A 26,457-nucleotide genomic window follows, 5' to 3' on the forward strand; every position below is an offset into this window, starting at 1 on the left:
CTCCCCTCTCTTACCTATCTCCTCCTGTATCCCTTCCTTTCCCAGTCTCCTCCTATACCCCTTCCCTGTTTTCTCCTATACCGTGTCTGCTCCTATACCCCTTCTCTGTCCCTTCCTATACCCCTTCCCTCCCTGTCTACTTCAATACCCCTTCCCTTCCTCCTCCTATACCCATTCCCTTCCCTGTCTCCTCCTATACCTCTTCCCTGTCTCCTTTATTACCCCTTCACTTCCCTGTCTCCTTCTATACCCCTTTCCTTCACTGTCGTCTCCTCCTTTACCCCTTCCCTGTCTCCTTTTATACCCCTTCCCTCTTTCATATATCTCTTCCCTCCCCTTCTGTCTCCAACTGTACCCCTTTCCTATCTCCGACTTTACCCCTCGCCTCCCCTTCTTCCCTTCTCCCTTCTCTTCCCTTCCCCTCACGTTGCCTTTCCCTTCCCCTCTCCTTCGCCATTTCCTTTCCCCTTCCCCCTTTCTTTTGCCCTTTCCCCTTTCCGTTGCCCTTTTGCCCTTTTCCCTTTCTGCTTCTCCTTCCTTTCCCTTCCCTGCCTACTCCTATACTCCTTTCCTTCCCTTCCCTGTCTTCTCCTGTACCCCTGCTCTTTTCTTCCCTGTGTCCTATACCCCTTCCCTTTCATTCCCTTTTTCCTCCAAACCGCTTTCCTGTCTACTCCTAAACCCCTTCTGTGCCCTCCTATACCCCTTCCCTTCCCTGTCTCCTCCTATACCCCTTCACTGTCTCCTATAGCAGTTCCCTGTCTTCTCCTATCCCCTCTCCCTTCCATGTCTCCTCCTATTCCCCTGCCTTCCATGTCTCCTCTATCCCTTCCCTGTCTCCTCCCATACCACTCCCGTCTCCACCTATACCCTTCACTTCCTCCTCCTATACCCCTTCCCTTCCTCCCTTCCTCCTCCTAAACGCCTTCCCTTCCCTGTCTCATACGCCTTTCCTCCCCTTACCTGTCTCCTCCTATACCCCTCCCCCTTCCTTTTTCCCTTCCCCCTTCCCTTCTCCCTTCTTTTACCTTTCCTTCCCTTCATCCCCCACCCCTCCACTTCCCTTCCCTTTCCCCTCCCCTTTTTCTTTCTCCTTATCCCTTTGCTTTACCCATTTCCCTTTCCTTTGCCATTTCCCCTTTTCATTTTCTCCTTCTCTTCCTTTCCTTGCCCTTCCCTGTCTCTGCCTATATCTTTCCAGCCCACCCTTTCCCTCTCTTTCCTTCTTCCTTTTTCTTCCCTTCCCTACCTCCCCATGTTACCCTTCCCTTCCCTGTCTTCTTCTATATCCTTCTCTTTTCCCCATACCCCTTATCTTTTTCCTCCTATACCCCATTCCTTCCCTGTCTCATATACCCCTTCCCTGCCTCCTCCTATACCCCTTCCCTCTCTTAACTGTCTCCTATGCCCCTTCCCTGCCTCCTGTCCTCTCTTACCTGTCTCATTTATCCCTTCCCAGTCTCCTCCTATACCCCTTCCCTGTTTTCTCTATACCCCTTCCCTTCCATTCCCTACCCGCTCCTATATCCCTTCCCTGTCTCCTTCTATACCCCTTCACTTCCCTGTCTCCTTCTATACCCCTTCCCTTCACTGTTTCCTCATCCTATACCCCTTCCCTGTATCCAACTATACCCCTTCCCTGTCCTACTTTACCCATCCTCTTCCATTCTTCCCCCTTCCCTTCTTCCCTTCTCCCTTCCTCCTTCCCTTTCATACTCCGTCTGTTCCCTTTCCTCCCCCTTTTCCTTTCCTTCCCCTTTCCCCTTTTCCCTTCCTTTCCCTGTCTCCTCCTATACCTCTTCCCTGTCTCCTCCTGTCCCCTTTCCCTTCCCTGCATCTTCCTATACCCCTTCTCTTCACTGTCTCCCCATACCTCTGCCCTTTCCTTCCCTGTCTCCTATATCCCTTCCCTTCCCTGTCTACTATACCTCTTCCATGTCTCCTCCTATACCCCTGCCTTTCCTGTCTCCTCCTCTACCCCTATGCTTCCCTGTCTCCTATTCCCCTTCCCATCTCCTTCTATACCCCATTCACTTCCCCGTCTCCTTCTATACCCCTTCCCTTCGCTGTCTCCTCTTATACCCCTTCCTTTCCGTCTCCTTTTAAACCCCTCCCCTTCTTCCCTTCTCCCTTCTTTTCCCTTCCCCTCCCCTCTCCTTCCCCATTCCCCTCCCCTCTCCTTCCCCATTTCCTTTCCCCTTCCCCCTTTCCTTCGCCTTTCCCCTTTCCTTTGCCCTTTTCCTTTTCTGCTTCTCCTTCCTCTTCCCTTCCTCCTCTTATACCCCTTCTCTTCCCTCCCCTGTCTTCTCCTATACCCCTGCCCGTTCTTTCCATGTGTCCTGTACCCCTTCCCTTTCTTTCCCTGTCTCCTCCTATACCCCTTCCCTTCCCTATCTCCACCTATACCCCTGCCCTTCCCTTCCATGTCTCCTCCTATACCCCTTCCCTTCCCTGTCTCATATGCCTTTCCTCCCCTTACCTGTCTCCTCCTATACCCCCTTCCCTTCTCCCTTCCTTTACCTTTCCTTCCCTTCATCCCTCCCGTCCCCTCCACCCCCTCCCCTATCCCCTTCACTTTCCCCTCCCCCTTTCTTTTCTCATCCTCTCTGTGCTGTGCCCTTTCCCCTTTCCTTTGCTCGTTTCCCCTTTTTATTTTCCCCTTCTCTTCATTTCCTTTCCTTGCCCTCCCCTGTCTCTGCCTATATCCTAACAACCCCCACGTTCCCTCTCTTTCCTTCTTCCTTGCTCTTCCCTTCCCTGTCTCCTCATATTACCTTTCCCTTCCCTGTCTCCTTCTATATCCTTCTCTTTTTCCCATACCCCTTCTCTTTTTCCCCCTATACCCCATTCCTTCCCTGTCTCCTATACCCATTCCCTGCCTCCTCCTATACCCCTTCCCTCCCTTACCTGTCTCCTCTGCCCCTTCCCTGCCTCCCCAAATACACATCCCCTCTCTTACCTGTCTCCTCCTTTAACCCTTCCCAGTCTCCTCCTATACCCCTTCCCTGTTTTCTCCTATACCCCTTCCCTTTCATTCCTTACCCTGACTGCTCCTATACCCCTTACCTTCCCTACCTCTTCATGTACCCCTCCCCTGTCTCCTCCTTTACCCCTCCCTTCCCTGTCTCCTCCTATACCCCTTCACTGTCTCCTATAGCAGTTCGCTGTCTTCTCCTATCCCCTCTCCCTTCCATGTCTCCTCCTATTCCCCTGCCTTCCATGTCTCCTCTATCCCTTCCCTGTCTCCTCCCATACCACTCCCGTCTCCACCTATACCCTTCACTTTCTCCTCCTATACCCCTTCCCTTCCTCCCTTCCTCCTCCTAAACGCCTTCCCTTCCCTGTCTCATACGCCTTTCCTCCCCTTACCTGTCTCATCCTATACCCCTCCCCCTTCCTTTTTCCCTTCCCCCTTCCCTTCTCCCTTCTTTTACCTTTCCTTCCCTTCATCCCCCACCCCTCCACTTCCCTTCCCTTTTCCCTCCCCTTTTTCTTTCTCCTTATCCCTTTGCTTTACCCATTTCCCTTTCCTTTGCCCTTTCCCCTTTTCATTTTCTCCTTCTCTTCCTTTCCTTGCCCTTCCCTGTCTCTGCCTATATCTTTCCAGCCCCCACTTTCCCTCTCTTTCCTTCTTCCTTTTTCTTCCCTTCCCTACCTATCCATGTTACCCTTCCCTTCCCTGTCTTCTTCTATATCCTTCTCTTTTCCCCATACCCCTTATCTTTTTCCTCCTATACCCTATTCCTTCCCTGTCTCATATACCCCTTCCCTGCCTCCTCCTATACCCCTTCCCTCTCTTAACTGTCTCCTATGCCCCTTCCCTGCCTCCTCCCCTCTCTTACCTGTCTCATTTATCCCTTCCCAGTCTCCTCCTATACCCCTTCCCTGTTTTCTCTATACCCCTTCCCTTCCATTCCCTACCCGCTCCTATATCCCTTCCCTGTCTCCTTCTATACCCCTTCACTTCCCTGTCTCCTTCTATACCCCTTCCCTTCACTGTTTCCTCATCCTATACCCCTTCCCTGTCTCCAACTATACCCCTTCCCTGTCCTACTTTACCCATCCTCTTCCATTCTTCCCCCTTCCCTTCTTCCCTTCTCCCTTCCTCCTTCCCTTTCGTACTCCGTCTGTTCCCTTTCCTCCCCCTTTTCCTTTCCTTCCCCTTTCCCCTTTTCCCTTCCTTTCCCTGTCTCCTCCTATACCTCTTCCCTGTCTCCTCCTGCCCCCTTTCCCTTCCCTGCATCTTCCTATACCCCTTCTCTTCACTGTCTCCCCATACCTCTGCCCTTTCCTTCCCTGTCTCCTATATCCCTTCCCTTCCCTGTCTACTATACCTCTTCCATGTCTCCTCCTATACCCCTGCCTTTCCTGTCTCCCCCTCTACCCCTATGCTTCCCTGTCTCCTATTCCCCTTCCCATCTCCTTCTATACCCCATTCACTTCCCCGTCTCCTTCTATACCCCTTCCCTTCGCTGTCTCCTCTTATACCCCTTCCTTTCCGTCTCCTTTTATACCCCTCCCCTTCTTCCCTTCTCCCTTCTTTTCCCTTCCCCTTCCCCTCCCCTCCCCTCTCCTTCCCCATTCCCCTCCCCTCTCCTTCCCCATTTCCTTTCCCCTTCCCCCTTTCCTTCGCCTTTCCCCTTTCCTTTGCCCTTTTCCTTTTCTGCTTCTCCTTCCTCTTCCCTTCCTCCTCTTATACCCCTTCTCTTCCCTCCCCTGTCTTCTCCTATACCCCTGCCCGTTCTTTCCATGTGTCCTGTACCCCTTCCCTTTCTTTCCCTGTCTCCTCCTATACCCCTTCCCTTCCCTATCTCCACCTATACCCCTGCCCTTCCCTTCCATGTCTCCTCCTATACCCCTTCCCTTCCCTGTCTCATATGCCTTTCCTCCCCTTACCTGTCTCCTCCTATACCCCCTTCCCTTCTCCCTTCCTTTACCTTTCCTTCCCTTCATCCCTCCCCTCCCCTCCACCCCCTCCCCTATCCCCTTCACTTTCCCCTCCCCCTTTCTTTTCTCATCCTCTCTGTGCTGTGCCCTTTCCCCTTTCCTTTGCTCGTTTCCCCTTTTTATTTTCCCCTTCTCTTCATTTCCTTTCCTTGCCCTCCCCTGTCTCTGCCTATATCCTAACAACCCCCACGTTCCCTCTCTTTCCTTCTTCCTTGCTCTTCCCTTCCCTGTCTCCTCATAGTACCTTTCCCTTCCCTGTCTCCTTCTATATCCTTCTCTTTTTCCCATAACCCTTCTCTTTTTCCCCCTATACCCCATTCCTTCCCTGTCTCCTATACCCATTCCCTGCCTCCTCCTATACCCCTTCCCTCCCTTACCTGTCTCCTCTGCCCCTTCCCTGCCTCCCCCAATACACATCCCCTCTCTTACCTGTCTCCTCCTTTAACCCTTCCCAGTCTCCTCCTATACCCCTTCCCTGTTTTCTCCGATACCCCTTCCCTTTCATTCCTTACCCTGACTGCTCCTATACCCCTTACCTTCCCTACCTCTTCATGTACCCCTCCCCTGTCTCCTCCTTTACCACTCCCTTCCCTGTCTCCTATGCCCCCCTTCCCTTCCATCTCCTTCTATACCCTTCACTTCCCTGCCCCCTTTCCTGTCTCTACCTATACCCTTCCAATCCCCACTTTCCCTCCCTTTCCTTCTTCCCTTCTCTTCCCTCTCTCCTCCTATTACCCTTTCCCTTTTCTTCCCTGACTCCTCCTATCCCCCTCTCGTCCCTTCCCTATCTCCTCCTATATCCCTCTCCCCTTTTCCCTATGCCCTTTCACTTTTTCCTCCTAAACCCGTCCTCCCCATCTCCTATACCCCTTTTATGCCTCCTCCTATACCCATCCCCTGTCTCCTCCTATATCACTCTCTTCCCTTCCCTTTCCCCATCCCCTTTTTCCTTCTAAACCCGTCTTTCCGTCTCCTTTACCCCTTCCCTGCCTCCTCCTATGCTTCTCCCCTTCCCTGTCTCCTTCTGTATCTCTTCCCTTCCAAGTCTCCTTCTAATCATCTTCCCCTATACCCCTACCGTGTGATCTCCTATACCCATTCCCTTCCCTGTCTCCTCCTATACCCCTTCCCTGCCTTTTCCTATACCTCTTCCCTTCCCTGTCTCCCATGCCCCTTCCCTGCCTCCTCCTATACTCCTTCCCTTAACTGTCTCCTCCTGTACCCCTTCCCTTCCCTGTCTAATCCTATACCCCTTCTCTGTTTCCTTCTATACTCCCACCCTTCACTGTCTCCTTTTATACCCCTTATATTCCCTGTCTCCTCCTATATCCCTTCCCACCTCTTTTGTCTCCTCCTATACACCTTCCTTGTCTCATACTTTACCTCTCCATTCCCTTCTCCCCTCCCTCTTATATTCCATTCCATATTTCCTTAACCTTTCTCCTCCCCTTTCTGTACCCCTTTTTTCCCTCCCCCTTTCCTCCTTCCCATTTCCTTTCCCCTTCTCCCTTTCCTTTGCGCTTTTGCCCTTTCCCTTCCCTGCCCTTCCCTGTCTCCGCCTTTACCCTTCCAACCCCAACTTTCCATCCCTTTTCTTCTTCCCCTCCTTTCCTTTTTCTTTCCTTTCAGTCCATTCCCTTCCTTTCCCTGTCCTCTGTCCTATCCCCTTCCAACACCTCCTATCCTAATCCCTTTACTTCCAGTTTCTCTCCTTTCCTAACCTTCCCCTTCCCTCCCCTTTCCTATGCTTCCGCTTCTCTTTCTTTCCCCTCCCCGTTTCACTTCCTCTTCCCTTTTTCCCCTTTCCCCCTCCCCTTCCCTTCCTGTCCCTCCTCTTCTCTTTTCTTGCTTTCCTTCCCTTCTTTTTCCATTCTTTCTCTCTCCTCCTATACCCTTCCTTTCTATCTTCTTACCTATCTCTATCTTCAGTCCTATACCCTTCTAACTCCACCCATCCCCTTCTACTGTCCTGTGCCCTTCCCTGTCTCTCTCTCTATATATATATATATATCATTTTTTTAATCAACCTAAAACCCTAAGATAACCCATACCACCCCAATACCCATACCCCCTTAAATTGCTAAAATACCCTTACCACCCCAATACCCAGCATAAATTACCTATAGCACTCCAAAACCCATACCGAACCCCTAAATTACCCTTGACACTCCAAAACCCATACCCCCTGAACTTTAAAATAACCCCAGGCACCCCAAAACTCATAGCTACACTGAACCCTAAAATTACCCTTAGCACCTCAAAACCCATACCCACCCTAAAACCTAAAATGTTCCTTGGCACCCCAAAACCCATACCCACCCTGAACCCTAAAATTACCATTTGCACCCCAAAACCAATACCTAAAATGACCCTTGGCACCCCGAAACTCATACCTCCCATAACCCAAAAAGTACCCTTAGCACCCCAAAACCAATACCTACAATTAACCCTAAAATTACCTTTGGCACCCCAAAACCCACACCCACCGTGAGCCCTAAAATTTTCAGTGGCACCCTAAAACCCATACCCAACCGTAACCCTAGAATTACCCTTGGCACCCCAAAACCCACACCCAACCTGAACCCCAAAATGACCCTTGGCACCCCAAAACCCATACACTTTCTCAACCCTAAAATGACCCTTAGCACCCCAAAATTCATACCTACCATGAACCCTAAAACTATCCATAGCACCCCAAAACCCATACCCACCCTGAACCCTAAAATTACCCTTCGCACCCCAAAACCCATACCCCCATAACCCCAAAAATAATCTTGGCACACCCTACCTACAATGCACCCTTAAATTACACTTAGCAGACCAAAACCCATACCCAAACTGAAACCAAAAATTACCCTTGGCACGCCAAAACCCATAACCACCCTGAACCCTAAAATTACCCTTTGCACCCCAAAACCAATACCTAAAATTACCGGTGGCAGCCAACAAACCATACCCTCCATAACCCCAAAAATAACCTTGTAACCTTGGCACCCCAAAACCCATACCTACAAGGAACCCTAAAATTACCCTTAGCACCCTAAAACCCATACTCACTCTGAACCCTAAAACTACCTTTGGCTCCCCAAAACCCCTATCTACCCTGAACTTTAAAATTACCCTTGGTACCCCAAAACCCATACCGACCCCAAGCCCTAAAATTACCCTTGGGACCCCCAAACCAACACCCAACCTGAACCCTTAAATTATCCTCGACACCCCAAAACCCACACCCACGCTGAAACCTAAAATTACCCTTGGCACCCCAAAAACCATACCCACCCTAAGCCCTAAAATTACCATTGGCACCCTATAACCCATACCCACCCTGAACCCTAAGGTTACCCGTGGCACCCCAAAACCCACACCCACCCAGAACCCTACAATTACCCTTGGCACCCCAAAACCCATACACACCCTGAACCCTAAAATTACCATTGACACCCAAAAACACATACCCATGCTCAACCCTAAAATGACCCTTAGCACCCCAAAACCCAAACCCACCCTGAACCCTAAAATTAACCTTGGAACCCCAAACCCCATACCCACCCTGAACCCTAAAATTACCCATAGCACCCCAAAACCCATACTTGATCTGAACCCTAAAACTACCCCTGACTCCCCAAAACCCACGCCCACCACGAAGACTAAAATTACTATTGGTTCACCAAAACCCATCCCATACTGAAAACTAAGATTACCCTTGGCACCCCAAAACCCACACTGAACCCTAAAATCACCTGTTACCCCAAAACTCATACCCACCCTGAGCCCTAAAATTACCCTTGACACCCTAAAACCCATACCCACCCTGAAACCTAAGGTTACCTATGACACCCCAAAACCCACACCCGCCCTAAACCCCAAAATTACCCTTGGCACACCAAAACCCATACCCACCCTGAACCCCAAAATTACCCTTGGCACCCCAAAACCCATACCCAGGCTCAACCCTAAAATTACCTTTAGCACCCCAAAACCCATACCGACCCTGAACCCTAAAATTACTATTGGCGCCCCAAAACCCATACCTACAATAAACACAAAAATTAGCCTTAGCAACCCAAAACCAATACTCACTCTGAACCCTAAAACTACACTTGGCTCCCCAAAACCCATATCAACCCTGAGCCCTAAAATTACCCTTGGCACCCCAAAACCCACACCCACCGGAGCCCTAAAATTACCATTGGCACCCTAAAACCCATACTCAACCTGAACCCTAGAATTACCCTTAGCACCCCAAAACCCATACACACCCTGGACCCTAAAATTACCATTAACACCCAAAAACACATACCCATGCTCAACCCTAAAATGACCCTTAGCACCCCAAAACCCAAACCCACCCTGAACCCTAAAATTAACCTTGGAACCCCAAACCCCATACCCACCCTGAACCCTAAAATTACCCATAGCACCCAAAAACCCATACTTAATCTGAACCCTAAAACTACCCCTGACTCCCCAAAACCCACGCCCACCGCGAAGACTAAAATTACTATTGGTTCACCAAAACCCATCCCATACTGAAAACTAAAATTACCCTTGGCACCCCAAAACCCACACTGAACCCTAAAATCACCTGTTACCCCAAAACCCATACCCACCCTGAGCCCTAAAATTACCCTTGACACCCTAAAACCCATACCCACCCTGAAACCTAAGGTTACCTATGGCACCCCAAAACCCACACCCGCCCTAAACCCCAAAATTACCCGTGGCACCCCAAAACCCATACCCACCCTGAACCCCAAAATTACCCTTGGCACCCCAAAACCCATACCCAGGCTCAACCCTAAAATTACCTTTAGCACCCCAAAACCCATACCCACCCTGAACCCTAAAATTACTATTGGCGCCCCAAAACCCATACCTACAATAAACCCAAAAATTATCCTTAGCAACCCAAAACCAATACTCACTCTGAACCCTAAAACTACACTTGGCTCCCCAAAACCCATATCAACCCTGAGCCCTAAAATTACCCTTGGCACCCGAAAACCCACACCCACCGGAGCCCTAAAATTACCATTGGCACCCTAAAACCCATACTCAACCTGAACCCTAGAATTACCCTTAGCACCCCAAAACCCACTCCACTCTGAACCCCAAAATTTTCCTTGGCACCCCAAAACCCTTTCCCACCCTGAACCCCATAATTACCCTTGGCACCCCAAAACCCATACCCAGTCTCAAACCTAAAACTACCCCTAGCACCCCAAAATTCATACCTACCCTGAACCCTAAAATTACCCTTAGCACCCCAACACCCATACCCACTGTGAACCCTAAAACTACCCTTAGCTCATCAAAACCCATACCCACCTTGAACTTTAAAATGAACCTTGGTACCCCAAAAGCCATACCCACCCTGACTCCTAAGGTTACTCTTGTCACCCCAAAACCCACATCCACCTTGAACCCCAAAATTACCCTTGGCACCCCAAAACCCATACCCCGGCTCAACCCTAAAATGACCCTTAGCAACCCAAACCCATACCCACCATGAACCCTAAAATTAACCTTGGCACCCCAAACCCATACCCACCCTGAACCCTAAAATTACTCTTGGCACCCCAAAACCCATACCCACCCTGAACCCTAAAATTACCCTTAGCACCCCTAAACCTATACTCTGAACCCTACAACGACCCTTGACTCCCCAAAACCCAAGCCCACCCTGAATCCTAAAATCACCCATGGCACCCCAAAACCCATTCCGAACTTTAAAATGACCCTTGGTACCCCTAAACCCATACCCACCCTGAGCCCTAAAATTACCCTTGCTACCTCAAAACCCACCCTGAACCCTCAAATTATCCTCAACACCCTAAAACCCATACCCACCCTGAACCCTAAGGTTACCCTTGGCACCCCTAAACCCACACCCGCCCTGAACCCCAAAATTACCCTTAGCACCCCAAAACCCATACCCACCCTGAACACTACTGTTACCCTTGGCACCCCTAAACCCACACCCGCCCGGAACCCCAAAATTACCCTTGGCACCCCAAAACCCATACCCACCCTGAACCCCAAAATTGCCCTTGCACTACAAAACCCATACCCAGGCTCAACCCTAAAATGACCCTTAGTACCCCAAAACCCATACCCACCCTGAACCCTAAAATTAACCTTGGCAGCCCAAAATCTATACCCACCCTGAACCCTAAGGTTACCCTTGGCACCCCTAAACCCACACCCGCCCTGAACCCCAAAATTACCCTTGGCACCCCTAAACCCATACCCACCCTGAACCCCAAAATTACCCTTGCACTACAAAACCCATACCCAGGCCCAACCCTAAAATGATCCTTAGCACCTCAAAACCCATACTCACTCTGAACCCTAAAACTACCCTTGGCTCCCAAAAACCGATGTCTACCCTGAACTCTAAAGTTACCCTTGGCTCAGCCAAAACCCATCCCATACTGAACCCTAAAATTGCCCTTAGCGCTCCAAAACCCACACCCCCCGAACCCTTAAATTATCCTTGGCACCCCAAAACCCACATCCATCCTGAACCCTAAAATTACCCTTAGCACCCCAAAACCCATACCCATCCTGAGCCCTAAAATGACGATTGGCACGCTATAACCCATACCCACCCTGAACCCTAGAACTACCCCTGGCACCCCCAAACCCACACCCACCCTGAACCCCAAAATTTCCCTTGGCACCCCAAAACTCATACCCACCCTGAACCCCAAAATGACCTTTAGCACCCCAAAACCCATACCTACCCTGAACCCTAAAATTACCCTTAGCACCCCGAATCCCATACCCACCCTGAACCCTAAAATTACTTTTAGCACCCCAAAAAACACCCCCAAAAAAACCTTGGCACCCCATACCAAATGTACCCTAAAATTACCCTTAGCACCCCAAAACCCATACCCACCCTGAAACCTAAAATTATCCTTGGCGCGCCAAAACCCATAACTACCCTGAAGCTTAAAATTACCCTTTGCACCCCAATACCAATACCTAAAATTATCTGTGGCACCCCAAAACCCATATCCCCATACCCCAAAAATAACCTTGACACCCCAAAACCCATACCTACAATGAACCCGAAAATTAAAGTATCTCAACACCCCAAAACCCACACCCACCCTGGACCCTACAATTACCCATAGCACCCCAAAACCCATAACCCCACAAAACCTTGGCACCCCATACCTACAATGTACCCTAAAATGACCCTTAGCACCCCAAAACCCATACCCACCCTGAAACCTAAAATTACCCCTGGCACCCCAAAACCCATTACTACCCTGAACCCTAAAATGACCCTTTGGACCCCAAAACCAATACCTAAAATTACCCGTGGCACCCCAAAACCTATATCCCCCATACCCCAAAAATAACCTTGACACCCCTAAACCCATACCTACAAAGAACCTTGAAATTACCATTGGCATACTAAACCCTTACCTACCCTGAACCCTAAGATTACCCTTGCACCCCAAAATCAACACCCACCCTGAACCCCAAAATTACCCTTGGCACCCCAAAATTCATACCCACCCTGAACCCCAAAATTACCCTTGACACCCCATAACCCATACCCAGGCTCAACCCTAAAATGACCCTTAGCACCCCAAAACCCATACCCACACTGAACCCTAAAATTAACGTTGGCACCCCAAAACCCATACCCACCCCAAACCCTAAAAGTACCCTTAGCACCCAAAAACCCAAACTCACTCTGAACCCTAAAACTACCCTTGGCTCCCCAAAACCCATGCCCACCCTGAACTCCAAAATTTCCCTTGGCTCGCCAAAACCAATCCCATACTGAACCCTAAAATTACCCTTGGCACCCCAAAACCCACACACACCCTGAACCTTAAATTCAACCTTGTCACCCAAAACCAAATACCCACCCTGAACACTAAAAAAAACACGTGGCACCCCAAAACCCATACCTACCCTGAACCCTAAAATTACCCTTGGCATCCCAAAACCCACACCCACCCTGGACCTTAAAATAACCTTTTACAGTCCAAAACCCATACCCACCCTGAACCCCAAAATTATCCTTCGCACCATAGAGACCCACACCTCCCCTAACCCAAAAACTTCCCTTGGCGCACATAAACCCATACCTACTTGATCCCTAAAATTACCCTTTGCACCCCAAAACCCATACCCACACTGAACCCTAAAATTACACTTGTCACTCCAAAATCCATACCCACCATCAAATCTCAAATTACCCTTTGCACCCCAAAACGCATACATAAAATTACCATTAGCACCCCATTCATGTTATAAATATTATATTTAGATGCAAATGGATGTTTATATTCCTTGCAATGCGTTTGTTTAATATGTATGAAAAATATGTTTAATAAAAAATTTGAACACTAAAAAATGAATGTCTTGTTAAACTTTTCTTGTTAAAGGGTTGGATGTTTTGTGTTTTTCATGCTCAGTTCAGTCTGCTGTATCTTTGAGCTAGCGGAAATGGAAGAGAAGGAAAAGTAGAATTAGAGATGGGAGGGAAGGGGAAATGAGGGAAGGTCAGGGCGGGGGAACACGAGATAGTGAAGGTGGGCAGGAGAGAGGGCGGAAGGGAAGGTATAAAAAGGGGGAAAAGAGTTGGGGGGAGGAGAGCGCGAATAAAGGTAAAGAAAGGGTGGGGAAGGAGACAGGCGATGGAGGGGAAGGGGTAAGGTATCTTCTCCCGTTTACTATCCCCTGCATCCCTTCTCTCCTGCTCTTCTCTCCTATCGGCTCTCCTCACCTTCCCTCATTTTTCTTCCTGCCCTTTTTCTTTCTACTCTATCCCTTCCATATCTTTTCTCCTTGCCTACCTCCTTTGCTTCCCTATCACTCCTCTCCTCTGCCCTTCCCTTCCTTTCCCTTCCCATTGTTTCATTTTCCTTCCCTAACTTCTTTCCTTTTCTGTCTTTTCTCTCCCCTACTGTTCCCTTCCCCTAACTTCCATTACCTCCCTCGACTATCTCTCCTCTACTCGAGCCTTCCCTCAAATACCCTCCCCTCCCCTTTCACTCCCTCTTCCCTAGCTCTTCTTTTCTCTGCCCTTCCCTCCCCTTCCCCATCTTCTCATACCGCCTTTTCCTTTCACTTCTCTTTTTACCATTTCTTTCCTCTCCAAACTCTTTCCGTCCCCACCCTCCTCATTCTCCCATTCCCCTCCATTCCCTATCTCTCCACTCTCCCCTTCACTTCCTTCCCTATCTATTCTCTCCCCGTCCCGCCTGATACAACCCTTTCCTTGCTTTCCTTTCCCTTCCCATTAGTTTCATTATCTCTTCTATCCCCTCCGCTTCTCTTTCCCTTCCCTTTCTTTTCTTCTTTCCCTTCCTTTCTTTGCCAATGTCTTTCCCCATCTACCCTTTCCAGGCTTTTTAGCTATCGTTCCACCCTTTCCTCTTCTCTTCCCTTCCCTCCCCTTCCCATCTGTACACTCTTCTTTCTCCCAAACCTCTACTTCTCCGCCACTCCCTGTCCTCTCCTCTTCTCTCCCCCCTCTCCTTTCCTCTCCTCCTTTCTCCTCTTCTCTGTTCTCCTCTCTTTTCCTTTACTCTTCCCTTCCATTCCTTTCCCCTTCATTTCTCTTCCTTACTTCCCTAACTCTTCCTTTCCCTTTCCTAGTTGCTCTCTCCCCTTTACCTCCCTTCCCTATCTCTCCACACTTCTCATCTCCTCAGCGTCTCTTCCTCTTTACATACACTTTTCTTGACGTTCCACCCTCCCCTCACCTTCTTTCCCTTTCCCAGTCACTTAATTATTTCGCTACCTCTCCTCTCCCCTCCTACATTTACTTCCCTTTTATAATATCCTTCCCTACCCTTCCCTGTCTCTCCCCCAAACCTCTCCCTCCATTCCTTTCATTCTTCCCTATCACCTCTAGTATTACCCTATTATCCTCAATTCCATTCTCTTCCTTTCCCATTTCTCCACTTTCCTGCCTTGCCTTCTCCTCCCATCCGCTCTCCTCACCTTTCCTTGCCTTTAACTCCCCTCTCCCGTTCTCTTCTAGTTCCTCTGTTTCCCTTCCTATATTCTCCCCTTCCTTCCCTTGCCTTTTCTCATCTCCCCTTCCATCTCCTCCCCATCTCTTCTCTCCCTTTTCTTTTCCTCCTCATGCCTTCTCTCCCCTTTGTCTCTTCTAATCCCTTCCCTCTTCCCATTCCTTTCCCTCTCTTTTTTCTCCTCACTTCCATCCTTAATTTCTCTCCCCCTGTTCCCCTCCACTCCCAACTTTTCTACCTATTCCTTCCATTGTATCTCCTTCCCTCTTCTCCTCCCCTTCCTGCCTTCACTTCCCATTTCCCTTACACTCCTTGCCCTTAGCTTTTTCTACTTTCCTGTCTAACCCTCCCTTCCCCTCCCTCTCTACTTCTATTCCCTTCCCTCTTCCCTTCAATTCCCCTTGGTTCTCTTCCTTACTTATCTAGCTCTCCTCCCCCCTTTCCTTTCACTTCCCCTACCTTCCTTCCCTATTTTAGCTCTCCCTTTCACTTACCTTACCTATCTCTCCACTCTTCTCTTCTCATATCCACTCTCCTCAGCTTTCCCCTTTCCATACACTTTCGGGAAAGTGCATGGAAAGGGGAAAGCTGAGGAGAGTGGATATGAGAAGTGAAGAGTGGAGAGATAGGTAAGGTAAGTGAAAGGGAGAGCTAAAATAGGGAAGGAAGTTAGGGGAAGTGAAAGGAAAGAGGGAGGAGAGCTAGATAAGTAAGGAAGAGAACCAAAGGGAATTGAAGGGAAGAGGGAAGGGAATAGAAGTAGAGAGGGAGGGGAAGGGAGGGTTAGACGGGAAAGTAGAAAAAGCTAAGGGAAAGGAGTGTAAGGGAAATGGGAAGTGAAGGCAGGAAGGGGAGGAGAAGAGGGAAGGAGATACAATGGAAAGAATAGGTAGAAAAGTTGGGAGTGGAGGGGAACAAGGGGGAGAGAAATTAAGGATGGAAGTGAGGAGAAAAAAGAGAGGGAAAGGAATGGGAAGAGGGAAGGGATTAGAAGAGACAAAGGGGAGAGAAGGCATGAGGAGGAAAAGAAAACGGAGAGAAGAGATGGGGAGGAGATGGAAGGGGAGATGAGAAAAGGCAAGGGAAGGAAGGGGAGAAGATAGGAAGGGAAACAGAGGAACTAGAAGAGAACGGAAGAGGGGAGTTAAAGGCAAGGAAAGGTGAGGAGAGCGGATGGGAGGAGAAGGCAAGGCAGGAAAGTGGAGAAATGGGAAAGGAAGAGAATGACATTGAGGATAATAGGGTAATACTAGAGGTGATAGGGAAGAATGAAAGGAATGGAGGGAGAGGTTTGGGGGAGAGACAGGGAAGGGTAGGGAAGGATATTATAAAAGGGAAGTAAATGTAGGAGGGGAGAGGAGAGGTAGCGAAATAATTAAGTGACTGGGAAAGGGAAAGAAGGTGAGGGGAGGGTGGAACGTCATGAAAAGTGTATGTAAAGAGGAAGAGACGCTGAGGAGATGAGAAGTGTGGAGAGATCTGGAAGGGAGGTAAAGGGGAGAGAGCAACTAGGAAAGGGAAAGGAAGAGTTAGGGAAGTAAGGAAGAGAAATGAAGGGGAAAGGAATGGAAGGGAAGAGTAAAGGAAAAGAGAGAGGAGAACAGAGAAGAGGAGAGGAGAAAGGAGGAGAGGAAAGGAGAGGGGGAGAGAAGAGGAGAGGACAGGGAGTGGCGGAGAAGGAAAGGTTTGGGAGAAAGAGGAGTGTACAGATGGGAAGGGGAGGGAAGGGAAGAGAAGAGGAAAGGGTGGAACGATAGCTAAAAAGCCTGGAAAGGGTAGATGGGGAAAGACATTGGCAAAGAAAGGAAGGGAAAGAAGAAAAGAAAGGGAAGGGAAAGAGAAGCGGAAGGGGATAGAAGAGATAATGAAACTAATGGGAAGGGAAAGGAAAGCAAGGAAAGGGTTGTATCAGGCGGGACGGGGAGAGAATAGATAGGGAAGGAAGTGAAGGGGAGAGTGGAGAGATAGGGAATGGAGGGGAATGGGAGAATGAGGAGGGTGGGGACGGAAAGAGTTTGGAGAGGAAAGAAATGGTAAAAAAGAAAAGTGAAGTGAAAGGAAAAGGAGGTATGAGAAGATGGGGAAGGGGAGGGAAGGGCAGAGAAAAGAAGAGATAGGTAAGAGGGAGTGAAAGGGGAGGGGAGGGTACTTGAGGGAAGGCTCGAGTAGAGGAGAGATAGTCGAGGGAGGTAATGGAAGTTAGGGGAAGGGAACAGTAGGGGAGAGAAAAGACAGAAAAGGAAAGAAGTTAGGGAAGGAAAATGAAACAATGGGAAGGGAAAGGAAGGGAAGGGCAGAGGAGAGGAGTGATGGGGAAGCAAAGGAGGAAGGCAAGGGTAGGGAGGAAAGATATGGAAGGGATAGAGTAGAAAGAAAAAGGGCAGGAAGAAAAATGAGGGAAGGTGAGGAGAGCCGATAGGAGAGAAGAGCAGGAGAGAAGGGATGCAGGGGAAAGTAAACGGGAGAAGATAGGAGACATAGCTAAGGGGATAGAGAAGGCAAGGGAGGGAAGGAGAGATATGGGGACGCGAACAGGAAAGATAGAGAAGAGAAGAAAAGGGGATAGTGGACGGAAAGGTTAGGAGAGCAGATGGGAGAGGAGAGGCAATGAGGGAAATAGATAAAAGGGAAGAGGAAAGGAAAGGAGAGGATACATAAGCAGTGGAAGAGAAGGAAAGGGTTAGAAGGGAGAGGAGCTATATGGAAGGGACAGGAAAGGGAAGGGAAGAGGGATGGAAAGGAATGTGAAGCGTAGGGGAGACAAGGAAATGGAAGATGCAGGGAGGGTATAGGGATTAAGAAATGGGGAGTGAGGTGAAGGAAAGGGGAGAGTTGAGACAGCGAAGGTACGTGATGGGAAAGAGAGCGGAGGAAGGGTAGAGAATGGGATATGATACAAAAATTGGGGTAGCAAGGAAGGAAAGGGGAATGGTGGGAAGGCGAGGGGAGAAAAGGGAAGGGCAAAGAAAAGCAGAGACAGAAGGAAGGGAAAGGACATGGGAGGGAATGGAAAGGGAAGGTTAAGGGAGAGATATCGAAGGGAGGGGTAGGGGGATGAAAGGGAAGGGATAGAAAAGCAAAGAATGTTTGGGAAAGGGAGAGGAGAGCAAGGTAAAGGCATAAAGGGAATGGGAGAGGAGAGATAGGGAAGGAAGGAACAGAAGGGAAGGAGGGAGGAAGTGAGGGGAGAGATAAGCTAGAGAAGGGTAGGGGAAGGGTAAAGGAAATGAATGGAGGGGAGAGGGGAGGGGAGGAGAGATGGGAAGGACAGAAGGGAAGGAGAGGCAAGAGAAGATAAGCCAAGAGATAGGGAATGGAGAGGCCGGGGGGGAAAGGGACGGGTAAGGAAAGGATATGGAACAGGGGAAGGGATGGAAATTGAAGGTGAGGAGAGGAAAAGAGAGATAGGCAAGAGGCCTAAAGAAGAGACAAGCAATATGTAAGGAAGAAAGTGAGGGGAAGGTAAGAAGGGGAGGGAATGGTAGAGGAAGGAGAGATAAAGAAGTAATGGAGAGATAGGGAAGGGAATGAAATGGAAGGGGAGATGGAAATGGATGGAAGTAAGAGGAAAGGCAATGAAAGGGAGGGTTAAGAGGAAGGGGAGGGAGAGTGGAGGAGAGAGGGAGAAGAAAGGGAAGGGAATTGAAGGGAAATGGAAAGGGAAGTGAAGCAAATGGAGGAGAAGCGAAGGAGATGAAGAGGATGGAAGGGGAAAGGATAAAAGAGAAAGGGTAGGAAGGAAGGCGAGTGGAGGGGAGAGGAAGGAAGGGGAAGAAAGGTAAGGGAGAGGCGATGCAGAGAAGGAAGGGGAAGGACATTTGAAGGGAAATTATGAGAAGGAAAAGAGAACAGAAGGGGCTAGAAGAAATTGGAAAGGAAGGGGAGATGAGAGGAGAGTTAGGGAAGGGAAGTGAAGTGAAGAGGAGATAGTCAAGGGAAGCGATGAGAAATAGCAAAGGGATATAGAGGAAAAGGAATGAAAGGGAAGAAAGGAGACGGGAGGGAAGGGGAACGGTTATAAGAGATAGGGTAGAGTGGAAGGGAAGGGCATTGGATGGGAGGCGGGGACAGGAGAGGAAAGGGTAGAAGAATGAAGGGTAGAGGAGAAGAAATATAGAGAAGGAAGGGGGAGGGAGGGAGGGAGGGAAAGGAAGGAAGAGGGACGGAGGGCTCCCCTTCCTTTTCGGAGCCTGCTCAGCCCCCGCAGCTTCGGCCTCTCCCTGCCCCGAGCTGCAGCCGCCCGCAGTGGTACTCCCCGTCCGGTGTCCCCGAGTGTAATGCTGCAGCTGCCTGGTTACCAGCCTCTTATACCAAGAACACGTCACAATGGAGGCTTTTCAGCGTGTCATCATACATCACTGCTGTGTGGGTGATACCATGTGTTTCAGTTCAACAGGGGGAGCAGGCAAGGCACGGTTATTGTGCATTTTATTGAGATAATTTAACTTTTTTGTCACAAAATGATCCTGTGATTAACCTGAATAAGATCCAATCCTACCCGATATACTTCCCCAACAGTGGTCTCTCCTTTTCTCTCCGCTGCCGTGACGGCCTCCCCCCTGCATTTACTCTGCGCCTCGTGACATCGCATTGGAGCGCCTGTTAGGTCATAAGCGTTCCTTTCACAGGATTCTGCTTCTAGTGCCGCTGGGAAGGCACGCGCCTTTCAAGCGTATGTCAAACGTGGTTGTTTTTAGTCTTCGTTTAAAATCAATTACATTTTAATTGTACGTCTTATTCTCACAACTTGCTTGCATGGCGCCCTTTCCTTACATTGTACAAGTTAAATGATTTTTACTGGGACATATCCGCATCTCTGTCCAGTTTCTCCCCTAGTCCAGTAAACCGCGTTATACCTTTTAAGAAATGTTTGTATTGATATAAATACAAACGTACTTGTTCTCATACGGTGAATATTATAGTGAACAGAAGGGGCCAGACTTTGAGTCTCGCCTCAGGAGACCTGTAGTTCGGACCCTGTGCAATGCTGGCCGCTCGGTCAGGTCGTCCTTAGTGCGTCCGTAGATGCGGTTTATGTGGGTCTAATTGTTAACAATTGAAAACTGCTCCTCGTCTCCTGCAGGAAGCACAGTCCGCGTCTTTGCTGAAGGACGAATGTGTAAAGTCTCTGATTGAAAAGTACTGGCCCAGCTCTTTACAACCTGTGCCGGAAGGAGGCGCTAATGTCTCATATATACGCATGGTTGGAATAAACGTGAACATTTTGCCACCTCGAACACCAGGAGATAAGACCAGGGTATGACTGACATGTCTGGAGTGCGCGTGAAAGAGGAATGATTAGGGTGACCAACTGGCATGGGTGCATATTAGGATGGTGGGTGTGAACATTCAGGACATCGGGTTAAAATTCAGTACAAAAATTCAGGACAGAAGGTCAAAATTCATGTACAGGCAAATCAGAGGAGGTCGCGCAATAGTTAGTATATGAATAAGTAAATTAACAACCAAAATAACTACAAGTCAAAAAAATTCATATTAGGTTGAGAAGATCGTGCACTTCATGGTTTATCAGTATGCACGCAGTTTTGAGCAACTGCAGTTCTTTTTGTGGGAATTCATTTGATCATAATCTATTTATATAATTCTTTTCTCTCTATTCTTTAAAATCATATTTTATTTTATTTTCATATTTCCCTATTCCATATTCACATTAATTTTTTTGTTCCTTTTTTCATTTGATCATCCTCTTGTCCTTCCTTTATGTTTAATCTGTTTTATAGCCCATACTCAGTTTCTTAGTTCGTTTTCTCACTCCATTTGTGTCATACGTTTTTTTGATTTAGCCTTTTTAATAATTTATCTTTCTGTTCCCGCTTTTGCCAACTTCTGCATCCTTTGGGCCCCCTCCCCACGGCTGCATCACGGTGATTATTCTTGTTTTGATTATTAGGTTCTTATCCTGTCTTGTGCTGACCTGGGAGCCAAGTTAGGATGGGTGATGAAACTCTTTTATCTGACGCAGTCCATTTATATAATTTCCATCGCCACTAGAACATGGGTAACGTTGGGGACACGTGTGTTGTGGCTCCCTTGCACTGCTAGTAGCATGACACTGTACTGCGTGGTATGACTGGGCCATGAAAAGTATATTTTCTTGTTAGGTTTCGACCTGGCCGTAGCACTGCGAAGCAGGGCTACGCCCAGGCGAAAGCTATTGTTTACATTATGGGGGACTTGAATCCGCCCCTTCTTCCATTGGCTAGCTCCATAAATGGAGGCTAGCCATTGGAAGAGATTGGCCGTCAATCACGTTTTCCAGTGAAAACGCGATTCGGGGGCGTTTCTGGGTCTTTTTTTAAGCCCCGCCCCTTGTTGCCGTGTGTCCCGGGCCGCGCTGTGATTGGCTGCAGGCCCGGGACACCCCCCTGACGTAATTTCCCGGGCCGCGCTGTGATTGGCTGCCCGCCCGGGACACCCCCGTGACGTCAGCCAATCACAGCACGGCCCGGGCCTGACTTGTTAGGTCTCGCTATTCGATGCGCACGCATCGAGCTTGCGAGGATATAGGGCTTTAAACAAACTTTAACTAACTGGGCGATTTGGTGCTGTGCCCGTGGCTTTTAGGTCAATGCGCAAGCGCATTGACCTAAAATGCGCGTGCACATCACCAAATCGCCGTCTGTTCCCTCAGACGCACTCCAGGCCCCTGCTGCTTTCACACCCTCTCCCCGCTCCGCCCCCTCCCCTGCCCGCCGTGTCGCATTTCTCCTCCCCCCTCCCCTTCTCTGCCTTCCCTCCGTCTTGTTTTTTTTTTTACCCGCTCCGCACCCTCCCCTGCCCGCCGTGTCGCATTTTTTTTCTTTCAAATGCTTCCACCCAGTTTGCGATCCTGTACACATTCATCCCCATTGTTTCCAGTTGTTAGACGACGTGAAACATTGGCAATAAACGGACGGATATTTTGCTGGCAGTAACGTATCTTCAGGCTGACTGGATTAGCATCGATATTTGAAGACAGCTTGCTTGTAGCTAAAAGGCAGGTCAGTGCAACAGGATTACATTGCCTTAGACACGGGTGTGGTATCTGACTTGGGAGCAGACATAGTGGGGAGGTACATACCAGCTCACACTGAAGCAAGAAACACAGGCGAACTCGCACAGTTATTTGAAAAGTGTTCCTAATGAAATAAAGCAGTCTCAATCACTGGTAATTCCTTGGCATGCCTACTCAATGGGTGGCAGTGTACTGCACTGAGATATAATACCAACTCCTCAGCAACTGTAGATTATTATATAAATGCCTTCCCTCATTCTCCGTTCCCTCATTCTTGTTCCCCTTCTCACCGCTACTCGAGGGGCACCCCCGGCTGCCCACAGAGCTGTCGATGCCACTTCCATGTCTTCTTTACCCTCCCTCCCCTCCCTTCCAGCGGAGCCAGGGACAACCTGCGACCAGCACCCTAGAGTATGGTCAGAGCTGTGTGTCTCAGCTTATGAAGTGGACTAGGCCGTGTCCTGCCTGCTGCATGTCAGATTACTTTGTTGAGAGGTATTTTGTTGTAATTGCGAATATCTACAGTTTATTACCCACGATGGGACCCTTACTGGAAAACATTTCAATTCTGGCGCTGTTACATTTTAAACACATTCGGTTTACAGTTGTAAACATCATTGTGGGGTTAGCTCTTGTGAATTCGGACATGTCTCTCCCAAGAAGCCAGGGAGTGTAACAGGCTCTTCTTGACCCAGGGCCTGTGTGGCGATGTAAGGTGGTTGACTCAGGCCTGGGTGCAGGAAAGGTTCGTGGACGCTGTGCTTGTTCGCAATCCATACAACAGTTTCCTTTAAATGTACTTTTTATGTCATTAAGTCTGGCTACAGACGGCTTTAAATCTTTCAAAAACAAATTCAAACAACTCTAACAAAACATACAATGTTGAGCAGTACAGAGAGCCAGTGGGGTGTAGGTTAGCCCTTTTTCATCTATCGGTTACTGAGTGTTTTTAGGTCTCGCTATTCGATGTGCACCATCACCTCCACATCCACCATGACATCCACCGCCACATCCACCACCACATCCACCACCACTACATCCACCACCACATCCACTACAACCACCACCCCATCCACCACTACCACCACCACCGTATCCACCACCACCACCGCATCCACCACATCCACCGCATCCACCACCACCACATCCACCGCATCCACCACCACATCCACCATCACCACCACATCCACCATCACATCCACCACAACATCCACCACCACATTCACATCCACATCCACCATGACATCCACCACCACATCCACCACCACCACCACATCCACCGCATCCACCACCACATCCACCACCACATCCACCACTTCCACTGCATCCACCACCACCACATGTGCTTCCCACGTACGCGCAGCGGACGGGCGCAGCGGGCGCGCCTAAGGCAAGCCCGTCTGCGCCCGTCCGCGACCGACCGGGACTAGGGGCCACAGATCCTACCTGTCCCCTGGTCTACTCTTCAGCCCAACTTACTGCACACCTGGCTCCCTTCCCTCTCCCCTCCCCTCTGTTACATCGCCTCGACTCTTTCGGTATTCTTGTCCCCCACCCACCTTGTCCGCCTCTTCTCACTCCTCCTCTCACTCTCTGCCCAACTTCTTCCTCTTCTTCCTCCTCCGCCCTCCCGCCTGTTTCTTGTCCCCCATCCACTCCTCCTGCTGCTACTGCTTGCCTGCTCAACACTCATTCGGCAGTCAGACATCAGACCGAACTCTTTAACCTCTTGAGCACCGAATCCCCTGACTATCTATTTCTCACTGAAACCTGGTTTTCTACTGATTCCCTCCCGGATCTCCTGGCCATTCTTCCTGACACCTACTATGCCCTTGGGGCGGATCGCCCGGCTGGGAAGGCTGGGGGTGGCGTGGCGATGATCATTCGCTCCAACCTGAAATTTCAGCTTCTTGACCATCCACCAATACCCAATGTGGATTACTTGGTGGCCCGTTCCCTTAATCTCCCTAATCCCCTCACTGTCGTCCTCATGTACCGTCCTCCCCAATCCATGCCCCTATTTGTTTCCACCTTGCAGGACCTCCTGGCCACTCTGGCGGTCAACCATTCATCGGTCATCTTACTTGGCGATTTCAACTACTGGCCAGGTGACCCCAGAGAAGATTCTTTTTCCAAAGACTTTTCTGCTACCCTCCAGTGTCTGAATTTTTTACCTCACATTCTGGCTCCCACCCATGTCAAGGGTCATACCCTTGACCAGATCTGGTCACTGCGCCGCGACATCTCACCCCCTCTTTTACTTCCCTGTATTTGGTCTGATCATTTCACTATCTCTTTTTCTATTTTTTCTGCACTTGCTGTCAAATTACCCTTATCCAAAAATGTACTAGCTCGTAGCTGGAACCAAACGGATCTTATTTATTTATTTATTTATTTAATTTATATGGCGCGTTATAACCACCGGGGTCTCTAAGCGCTGTTTGTCCAGATTTACATGGTGAGATGTTATATTCACTAGAATCTTAACATACTCTCATCTTCTCTGGCCTCTTCAATGCCAGACCTTACTGGCCTCTCCTTAGACTCGCAGACAGAAGCCATTAGCACCTGGCTTTCCTCCTCCTGTGATCAGGTTGCCCCTCTCAAAAAGGTAAAATCTGTCCGCCCCTACGACGCACACAAATGGTTCACCAAGGAGCTTAAAGATCTTAAACTCGATCTCAGGCGTTCGGAACGTCACTGGAGACGTAATTACTGCCCCATCCTCCGTGCCAAGTATAAACTCCTTCTTACTGATTACAAAAAAGCGATCTTGGCGGCCAAAACTAACTACTTCACTGAGAGAGTTGCTCTCTCTGTTAATAAACCTCTAGAAATTTTTTCCCTGGTTCATCATGTCGCCACCTCTGATCGCACCAGCACCAGTCTTGTCCCTACCCAGTCCCTCTGCCTCTCACTTAATGATTATTTTATTGACAAGATCGCCAATATAAAGGCAAATATTCCCTTGGCACAACATACTGGTGTTCCCTGTTCCCTTCCTCTGCCTTCCTCGTCAATGGATCATTTTTCTCCTATTTCTATAGATTGCTTTCTCAATCTGCTTTCTAAAGTCAAATCCGGCTCGCCAGCGGACTGTGCCCCGGCACGGATCCTTAAAGTTCTTTTCACCAACTGTCCCGCCTCTCCTCTTGCTCTTCTTAATGCCTCCTTGACTTTGGGTTCTGTTCCTTCCTCTTTTAAAAACGCAAGGGTTCTTCCCATTCTTAAGAAACCCGGCCTAGATCCTTCTCTCCCCTCTAACTTCCGGCCTATTTCTCTTCTCCCCTACTTGGGGAAGATCCTTGAAAGCCATGTCACCTCTTGCCTGTCCTCTTATGTCGAGGAGAACCACCTCTTGGCCTCCCATCAGGCAGGCTTTCGACCAGGACACTCTACGGAGACAGTTATCATCGCCGTCCTGGACGAACTCAAGGGGAAAGCGGACACCAATCTTCCCCAAGCCTTGGTTGTCCTCGACCTGTCCGCTGCGTTTGACACGGTCGACCATGCCATCCTTCTCGACCGTGTCAGCGCAGCGGGCATCTGTGGCGTAGCCTTTTCTTGGCTGGCGTCCTTTCTTTCGGGCAGGTCCCAAGCGGTTCATCTCTCGAGTTTCTCCGCTCCCCCTCTTCCAGTCACCTGTGGGGTCCCTCAAGGCTCTTCCCTCTCCCCTCTTCTTTTTAACCTCTATATCCACCCTCTTATTATTTCCCTTCGCGAGCTGGGGGTCTCTGTGTACAATTACGCAGATGACCTCCAGCTCGTCTTTGATCTTTCTTCTCCCTCGATTTCTCTTCCTAAATTCTGCTCCACTTTAGTTTTTATTTCTGATTGGATGAGCACCAATCATTTAAAGCTCAATCCTGACAAAACAGAGCTTGTCCTCACGGGTGGTCCCTCCAACCCCTGGTCCTCGATTCACTGGCCCCCCTCTTTTGGCTCCCCCCCTTCTCCGGTCCCCTCTGTTCGGACCTTGGGCATTAAGGTCAGCCATGACCTTACCATGCATGCCCAAGTCAGCTCCGTGGTATCCTCCTGTTTTTTGTCCCTTCGTCTCATCCGGAAGATCTCCCGGTATTTCTCAGCGGACGCCCTTAAAACCATAGTCCTGGCCCTTATCACCTCTCGCCTTAACTATGGGAATGGTCTGTACGTAGGCATTCCTGCTTATGAAATCCGTCGCCTACAGGCCATCCAAAACCAGGCTGCCCGTCTCATCCTCCGCCTTCCCAAATCATCCCATATCACGCCTGCACTTAAGTCCCTCCATTGGCTCCCCGTGCACCTCAGATCATTTTTCAAATTGGCCTGTTTGGCCTTTCGGGCCTATACACACTCAGCCCCCCTCTTCATTAGTTCTTTGATTACTCCTTACACTCCCACCCGTACTCTTCGTTCCTCTTCTCTCTCCCTCCTGCATGTCCCCCGTTTTCGTAAATCTAGAACGGGGGGCACTCGCTTCTCGGTTCTGGCCCCCCG

This window comes from Lissotriton vulgaris, unplaced genomic scaffold, assembly GCF_964263255.1.
Source record: "Lissotriton vulgaris unplaced genomic scaffold, aLisVul1.2 SCAFFOLD_324, whole genome shotgun sequence".
In the NCBI taxonomy this organism is placed as follows: domain Eukaryota; kingdom Metazoa; phylum Chordata; class Amphibia; order Caudata; family Salamandridae; genus Lissotriton; species Lissotriton vulgaris.